Source organism: Bufo bufo, chromosome 6 (genome assembly GCF_905171765.1).
Source record: "Bufo bufo chromosome 6, aBufBuf1.1, whole genome shotgun sequence".
NCBI classification, from domain to species: Eukaryota; Metazoa; Chordata; class Amphibia; order Anura; family Bufonidae; genus Bufo; species Bufo bufo.
The window spans coordinates 343,097,048-343,106,954 of NC_053394.1; positions in this window are offsets into that span (position 1 = coordinate 343,097,048).

The window sequence follows — 9,907 nt, forward strand, 5'->3', positions numbered from 1 at the left end:
CTAATTGATCGGTGAGGGTCCAACTGCTGGGACTCGTACTTACAGCGCTGCTGCAGCCCCATTCATAAACTTCACACTCCGTACACCGCTGAGCTGTCAGCGGTGTATGGAGAACTGAGTTTTAAGAGCACAGGGAATGGTGCACTTTAGGTAAGGAAAAGACTAAGAAAAATACAAAATGAATAAATAAAGTATATTAGAAAAGGTTTTTTTCGGACAGTAGGAACATCTTATTAAAATTTGATGCAAAGGTTTAGTTACTCTAATAAATCAAAGCTATGTGTTTGGTCGGCACTCCGAGAACAGCGGTGCACATGGCAGGGTCAATCGTGATATACTGCAAATAGGAAAGATCCCGGCACTCGGATCATTCCAAGTGTTTATTCAGACATCAGTTACGATACTTATTGTAACTATATTTTCAATAGTGAAGTTCTGCCAAAAATTATAATTTTTTTTTAATGAATATTGATTAAAAAGAAAAAACCCTTTCGGACCGAAGTGTCCTTCTAAAAGGGTTGTGCAGTGCAAAGATATCATTGACTTGTCCTCAGGATAGGTCATCAATATCAGATTGGCAAGGTCTGACTCCCGGCACCTCGGCTGATCAGCAATTTGTCAGGGTAGCAGCAACTGTGCGATCGCTGCTTCTGCTTGTGTGTCGCCCCGCTTGCGCAGTGTAATTACAATTGTTTGTCCCATTCAAGTGAATATACTGTCATTACACTGCACGCCCACTGCTAATGAGACAGCGCTACCCCTTCAAACTGCTGATTGGTGGGGGTGCTGGGAGTCAGTGTAGTCAATGGGGATGCGGAAGTTCGCGGGATCGGATACTTGAACTCCGGCAGGCTATTCCTCTGCCGAAACAGATGTGAACGTAGCCTTAGGATACTATGAGGATAAAGATAAGGCCTTGTTCACATCAGCGTTCAGCCTTTCCGTTCTCCTGCTCCGTTATAGGAGCAGGAAAACGGAAAGGACGGATTCGGCTCATAACTGAGCCGAACGGAGCCTACGGACCTCATAGACCCCCATAGACTATAATGGGGTCCGTTAGGTTTCCGCTCAGAAGATGATTTTGGAGCGGAGACAAAAGTCCTGCATGCAGGACTTTTGTCTCCGCTCCAAAATCATCTTCTGAGCGGAAACCTAACGGACCCCATTATAGTCTATGGGGGTCTATGAGGTCCGTAGGCTCCGTTCGGCTCACTTATGAGCCGAATCCGTCCTTTCCGTTTTCCTGCTCCTATAACGGAGCAGGAGAACGGAAAGGCTGAACGCTGATGTGAACAAGGCCTTAGGTGTACATGAAGAAACTATTATCATCTAGAGTCGGAGAACTTGTTCGACATTTTATGCAGATCAACACAAAGTGTGAAGAGGAGCATGGAGAGAACCACTTAGGTGCGTGAAGGATTCTTGAAAGAAATGTCATGCTAATTGTTCCATCGTACGCTAATGCTTTTTTATGTTTTTATTGAAATCTTTCTTGTAAATTCTTATTTTTAGACTTCAAGTACATATTTATTTCTATGCAAACACTAAAAGAAAGTCTGCAAGTTCCATCAGTTATAAAGATGATACACATCATGATAAAAAGTACACGCTCCGCCTACATGGAGCAATTTAGTAGGTGACTCAAATTCTCGACGTGTTCACGGACTAAATCTTTTGCACGTTCAATGAGTTATTTTGAATATATCCAAGTAGAAAAGTGGCATTTTGCTTTAAAAAAACGGAATATGCATAGAAAACAAACTTGTGGCTGCTTTTCTTTTTTATGGCGGCAGTACTATGCCATTGACAATGAAATATAACATAGTGTCCTTCTGTAGCAGTCAGCACCAATGATAAGACCTCCTCTGTAGACAATCTTATGTCATCTTACCGCTGCTGTGAGCGTAGTGTCTGATGTTCTATTTGGTCACTACCGGGGGCTCTCTCTAGTCGTAGTTAAAGGAGTTTTACAGAGGATAGGTCATCAGTATCTGATAGTGGTGGCGGACACTCGGGAACCCCGCCAATCAGCTGTTTGAGAAGACAGAGGCGCTCTCAGTAGCGCCCCGGCCTTCTCGCTGCTTTCCTTAGGCCAGGGATGCCCAACCTGCGGCCCTCCAGCTGTTGCAAAACTACAACTCCCAACATGCCAAGACAGCTATCAGCCTACAGCAGGGCATGATGGGAGTTGTAGTTTTACAACAGCTGGAGGGCCACAGGTTGAGCATCCCTGCCCTAGGCCATGTGATGTCACGGTCATTGGCGAATGTGGCTGAGCTGCGATGTACGGCGTGTGTTTGGTTTCCAGAGAGAAGGACGCAGCGCCAGTGTCTTCTCAAACGTCTGATTGGCAGGGGTCCCGGCTGTTGCACCTCCGCTGATCAGATAATGATGACCTATCCAGAGGATAGGTCATTAGTTATAAAATCCACTTTAAAAGGGTTGACCAAAACAATCCAAGTTAGGGCTGTGCTCATATTGCAGCCCGCAAACAGCGGATCCGCAATATGCGGGCAACGGCCGTGTGCTGACCACATCACGGATGCGGACCCTTTCACTTGAATGGGTCCGCAATCCGGAAGGTGCTGTGTGGAACAGAGGCACTACGGAGCGCTTCCTTCTCTCTGCGCCTTCGCACCGCAAAAAAATAGAACATGTTCTATTTTTTTTGCGGTGCGGATAGATCATGGACCCATTCAATTGAATTCATTGAATGTGTCTGGATCCGTTGCAGCAGCCGCACGGATAGTGCCTGTGCATGAGACCTTAAAAGGGGGCTTAAGTCCATGCTGTACCCCAGTAATCCCACATGTATTGTTCAGCTCACCTGCGCTGCTTGTCACAAGGCCACTTCTTCAATGGAAACTTCAATGGGCCTTGTGACGAGCAGCTCAGGCGAGCTGGAAGTTACATGTGGGATTAGTGCGGCACAGCTTGATCTGCTCATTTAGCCTGAATTCTTTTAAGGTGGCCAATCCAAGTGCTTGCTGTGCTAAAAGTCCAAACAGGGAGGAAGGTAAGGAGTCCGGGCAGCAAGTACAATATGTGGACTGATGTCCAACAATTACAGTATATCCAGAAAACCATCTTCCTGTTTTTAATCAATTAATATGTCTTAAAGAAAATTATGATGGAAGTGTCCCTGTAACCTCAGGATTATTGGGTGTATAATAATATCACCGGGCACCTTTACCCCAATCTAGTTCATGGGACAAAAATAATCACAGGGTGTTAATAAATATAAACCTCTACAAATAGCCTTCAGCTATTGCAAAACTACAACTCCCAGCATGCCCTAATAGCTGTAGGCTGTCCAAGCATGCTGAGAGTTGTAGTTTTGCAACAGCTGGAGGGCCACAGGTACAGCTACCTGCATACGTTGCAGATTACGTGAAAACCCGCAACGTATTACAGTACCAGCTAATGAGATGTCACAAATCTGATGCACACCTTGTGTATATTTTACATGCCGAAATTGATCTGCCGTGTTATTACAATCCGCATCATGTCAATTGTTTAATTCCGCACCTTCTGTAGAGTAGTTTTCCCCATAGACCTCAATGGGGTTGTTGAAATCCGCACTAAAAAGTATACACAAATGCACCAAAACTGTGATAAATAGCGAGGATTTCATGTGAATTTTGTACATACAAATACACAGAATGTGCAGGCAGACTACGGCGTCCTTCACACACATATTTGATGTAGCCGCTGATCAGTGGGGGTGCAGGGAGTCGGACCCTACTGATCTGACATTGATGACCTATCAATTCAACTCAATAATTTTTTGCCCAAAGATCATTTAGCTGCATTTATATGTGTTTGTGCCTGAACTATGATTCATGTGGTTGTCCAGCGTAAACGCTTTCATTCTTGCCGACCCACATCCCTGGTTACACATGGCGTTTTCTCATTTGTTATGAGGGGGCATGAGTGAACAAAAAAGTCATAGCTAAGGGGTTAATGATTTGCCCTACAGGACACCACAGGGAGGCTCCTGCTCCGGCCACCACTTGTCTTACAGCAAAGGACAGTGAGGAGGAGGAGGAGGGACATGATAACCACCTGGAACATAGAGAAAAAAGAGAGAGAGATTACAATTTAATAGTAAGCAAGATTGGAGCAAGGAAAAGTATGAGGTAAAGGGAGGAAACTCCTAAACATTGAAATTGCAGCACCAAGAAGGTCAAGAAGGTAGCAGGTGTCTTAAGATCTGCAGATGATGAAATTTTCAATCTGTGGCCGCATAAAAGCCAGATTGAAAGCAAAGTTTTTAGCCACAAAAAGGATTGTCCAAAGCCCCCTGTTTGTCAATGTGCCAGTAAGGCTCGGTCACATCAGGTTTTTGTCCTACGGTTAATTTATAAGTTTGAAAAAAAAGGATACAAAAGCTCGTACACTGCTGTTCCATACTGCAGAGTCCAGTGAAAAAAACTTATACATATATGTTTTTTACAATGGAACTCTATGGTGATATATGCAACTGTATGGCATCCGTTTAAAGGGGTTGTCCGGGTTCAGAGCTGAACCCGGACATACCTCCATTTTCACCCCGGCAGCCCCCCTGACTTGAGCATCGGAACAGTTCATACTCCGATGCTCTCCTTTGCCCTGCACTAAATCGCGCAGGGTAAAGGCATTTTCAAGAGTTCCGGTGATGTACCGGGATCTCTGTGGGGCTGCCAGGAAGCCTGGTGACATCACCGGAACTGATGGGCGGGCTTTAGCGCTGCCCTAGCCAGTAAAACGGCTAGGGCAGCGCTAAAGCACGCCCATCAGAGCCAGTGATGCCACCGAACACACTGCGAGACGGAAGCTTCCGCCCGGCAGTGTGTTATTGTAAACAAAAGAGCCCGTGCCCTGCGCAATGTAGCACAGGGCAAGGGAGCGCATCGGAGCATGAGATGCTCCGATGCCAACATCAGGGGTGCTGCTTGGGTGAAAATAAGGATATGTCCGGGTTCAGCTCTGAACCCGGACAACCCCTTTAAGGTATATGTTAAAAATTTTACAAAAACGTGATGTGAATTCAGCCTTATCACCAAACTGAGATGGTCAGAATCCGTTAAATGAGAGACCTTGGTTTATCATTCCAGCAGATCGCTACAGGCCTAGGATGAGATGTCAAGAACAATGACAAACTGGAATGACAGCCGGAGATGCCCAGAGATCAGGGGAGGGCTGGCAGCCTTAGTCCTGGGGGGCAAATCCAGTCAAGTGGCCCATTTTTAGCCCCGCCTATTATTAAAAGCCCCTCCTACATATAATAGGCCACTCCCAACAAACACTGTACAGCTGACATTCTATAGTTGCGGCCTGTCTCTACACATCATATGGAGAGGGGAGACCTGTCCTGGCTGCACTGCCTGCTTCACATTATACAATGGACAGCAGGCTACAGCCAGGAAGCTCCTCCGCTCTCCTACAGGCTTGTATTTCCCCCCACCATCTGCCACCCGCCCGTGGCCTGCTGCCCCCTTTGGCCGTCCTCACCCAGCTCTGAATCCTCCTTCTGCAAATGGCAGGGGATGGAGCCGAAGCATCTCCTCTCCTACATAGCGTCACATACCTCCTACATCCAGTGATGTCACCTTTGTTGTAGACGTTCTCTTTCCTCATCTTCTCCATTCAGACCAGACCGCCATGATGATTTTTCATCCATCTCCCATCTCTGCAGAGACTGACAAACAGACATTAGTTTCCCACATAAAAAATATGTGGAATAAAAAAAAAATATAATAATAATTTGTTAAAGACAGCTGTTTTTTTAGGGCGGCCTGGGGGGCAATTGCCTCCCTGCCCCCTGTCCCAGCCCGCCCCTGCCAGAGGTGGACCTGTGCATGAACGGATCGTCTAAGAAGAAGAATGGCGCGTAGTGATCCATTCTGTACTGCATGTGTAATTAGACGTCACATCCCAAGCCTAGGGCTTCAAACAATGTCTACACAAACCATCAAAAGGAGTTTGCATGACATTGGGCTATGAGACAGATGTCCAACTATAGATGTTCCATTGACCTCACACCAACACTCTAAAAGGCCATCATGGAGCACAGCAAGACGGCAATGGAGGCTGGAATGGAGGTCTATCCTCTTCAGCAATAAATTCCGCTTTTGTCTCGAATGCAATAATGATAGACGGGGATTGGTCTGGAGACCACGTGGGAAACGCCATTAAGAGGCCTTCACAAGGGAACATCACACCGATCCTACTCCCGGGATCATGGTGTGGGGTGGTATAATGTACGGGAGCCAGACCCCTCTAGTCTTCATTTCAGGGACACTTACAGCTCTGCATTACATTGATTTTGTCGTGGAACCAGTGGTACGCCTATTTCTCCAAAGTGTCCCAGGATCCGTTTTTCAAGTACATTAGTAGGTTGTGGAGGCTTACAGAGCAAGCGAAAAATGTATAACCAGATAACGCCTTTAAGCCCCAAAAGAGTATATCCAACCTATGTTGTTTCTGCATTTGCACATGTGATAAGACAAGAAATGCACATACAGTAGCAGATTTATAGTCTTTTCCGCTGTAAAACAAGATACCATTGACGGTAAAATATTATCTAACCTGCTGTTCCGTGATTGCAGAGTGGTAGTAATCTCGAGAGCATAAACCCCAGAAAAGACAATTCCTTTAATTTTCCTACAAATAACCCTGCCTTTAAGGACAATACAGTTATCTTATTAATGTTCTTCAGGTCTGAATAGAGGTATATAGGGTACTCAGTCTAGGTTCCAGCATAAAAAAAGGACTAAATAGCGGCACGATGCTGGAAACCTAACAAACCTCATTATAGTGAATAGGATCTGTCAGGCACCAGCAGAGACCGGCATAGGCCAGATATGGCGGTTCTGGTGTTCTGTTCTATGCCAGAACCGAATACTGGAATCTGATTGCAGCTATGCACCTAGTCTTAAAGGGATTTTCCTTTTTTTTTTGTCTCTAGTCACATTACAAGTTGCTCAAAGTCTGTGAGGGAGCAGGGCAGCAAGTGCTCGATATTCCTGCAGCGCCACTTTGGGGGGAAATTAAGTATTACATCATCATTATTTTTTTTCAACTCAATGACTGTGTAATGCATAGATGTGCTAGATTGTCCAGAAAGGTACGCTTTGTAGCCACTCTGTGCGCTGGCTAAGGATCCTGAACAAGAGACCCCCCTCTCACCACTGTTTAATTTTGAATATGTGTTTTCTGAAGTGTGAGGTCTAGTTCTGGCCTCCGCTCCTCTGACAGGATCACATAAAATTAGGCCTAATGCGCACGAACGTAGTTTGGGTTTTTGCAGCTCGGATGCGGACCCATTCATTTCAATGGGGTCACAAAAAATGAGGAAAGCACTCAGTGTGCTGTCCGCATCCATACCTTCATTCCCCGCAAAAAAAATAGAACTGGTCTATTGAGGGCCAGACCCTCCATTCCACAAAATATGGAACGCACGCAGCCAGTATCCGTGTTTTGCAGATCCGTGATTTGCAGACCGCAAAACAAGGTACAGCCATGTGCATGAGGCCTTATAATGATTTGTTAGGCTGTATGACCCTGAGAGTCCTGGAATCTATTGATTTACACTGACATAATGCTGTCAGTATAATTCAGTAGATTCCCGGTCTCACGGGGACACACAGTCTAATAAATCATATCATAAATTATAAGGGCTCATGCACACGACCGTATGTATTTTGCGGTCTGCAAAACACAGATCCGCAAAAAAAAAAAACATCACATAAATGTGACATCCGTGTACCATTCGTATTTTTTGCGGATCCATTGTTATAATGCCTGTCCTTGTCCACAAAACAGACAAGAATAGGACATGTTTTTTTTTTTGCGGAACGGACTTGCGGACATATGGATACGGAATGCACACGGAGTCATTTCCGTTTTTTTGTTGCCCCATTGAAATGAATGGTTCCGCCCGGCAGTGTGTTTGGTGACGTCACCGGCTCTGATGGCCGGGCTTTAGCCGTTTTACTGGCTAGGGCAGCGCTAAAGCCCGCTCATCAGTGCCGGTGATGTCACCGGGCTTCCTGGCAGCCCCATGGAGAGCCCCGGTACATCACCGGATCTCCAAAAAATGCCTTTGCCCTGCGCGATTTAGCGCAGTGCAAAGGAGAGCATCGGAGCATGAACTGCTCCGATGGTCAAGTCAGGGGGGCTGCCGGGGTGAAAATGGAGGTATGTCCGGGTTCAGCTCTGAACACGGACAACCCCTTAAAGTAATAGGCATCCTATTAAGAAGAGCCATTCCTTTTTAATCTCCTATAGAAATGTGCTATCCTTTTCTGCAAAATGGACAAGTATTAGACATGTTCTATCTTTTTTTGCAGGGCTGCAGAACGGACATACGGATGCAGACAACACATGGTGTGCTGTACGCATCTTTTGTACCCTCATTGAAATGAATGGGTCCACGTCCAATCCGCAAAAAATGCAGATCGATGCGGACCAAAAACACAGTCGCATGCAGGAGGTCTAACTACCATTTTCAAGTCAGACTGCAGCTAGGAGTAACTCAGTAAGATCATGGTAGGTTGTCCTAGGTATGTGGAGCCATGCTGACTGCAGTGCATCACACAGATGCTGAAGGGTACGCGGGGGTCCTGCATGTAAGCTTAGCGAAGCAGGCACAGACAGGAGCCCACTCCGCGCAGCTAATCCTGGCATAGCACATGGTTACAGGGTACTGATGTGGTATGCCAGCATTTAGCCAATCTCAGGGGGCACAGGCAGGACCATTGATATAATGCAGAGTCTGTTCTTCGTGCACTGCTGATAACTCAGCGATATGTGAGAATAGTGAATTTAAAGCGCAGTTGAAATCAATCAATTAATAAAGGCATTTGGGACATTTAAAAAAAGTTGAGTAAAAGTTTAGTTACTCTTTGATGTCGGCTGAACCCTTGGTAATATGAAAAACCCCTTTAAGGGAGAAAAGCTGCCACCAGAGGCAGGGGTGTACACAGATCTCATAGGGCCCCATAGCAAAACTTAGTATGGGCCCCACTGCCCCACCCAGTTTCTCAGTAAGTGTGTATCAATCACTCCCATGCAATGCAGAATGCAAAGCACAATGCCCCAGATTTCTGATGAACATTTTTTTTATTAAGCGAAAGAAATTTTAATTCAAAATAAATTGCAGTAAAAAAAGGTCACAGCCTGCCTCACCCACTTTATCTGACTTCTATGTCAGTAAAGCAGAACAGGTGCTTTATAAATATTGCGCTAATTTTAACCACCATATTTCTCAGTGTATTTACACCAGACAAATGGCATAAATACATCTCCTGCTTCCCTTCAATTTCAAAGCTCGATGCCTGCAGCCACCACTAGGGGGAGCTCATCGCATAGGAATTTGCACAGTTAGGGTGCATTCACACGTCAGTATTTTTACCTTTCCAGATAAACGTTCCTGTTTTTTGCAGATCCGAAAATCTGGATGACATGAGGATGCTTTTAGCATGTCATCCGATTTTTTGACGGATCCATTGACTAGAATGGGATGACGGAACGCAAAATCGGACAAATAGTAGGACAGGGTATATTTTTTTTCCAGGATCCGAATAACGGAACCCACGGAACAGAACGGAATCACGGAATCGGAGAGCACCATGAGTGCTCTCCGATTATTTGCGGATTCCATTGAAAATGAATGGATCCGCATAACGTTCCGTTTTTAATCGGAACGGATGTGGAACACCAAAACGGACGTGTGAATGGACCCTTACTGTAAGCATCTGTTTGCACTGAGCTCCCCCTAGTGGTGGTTGCATGAAAGTGCAGTGTTTTTAACTGGGAAAAGAAAAAAAGGAGTTCAGCTCTGGGCACCATAGCAGTTGCATGGTCTGCCTCTATTGAATACAAAAGCTATAAAGTAAGGGGGCACACCACATAAGATAAAGGA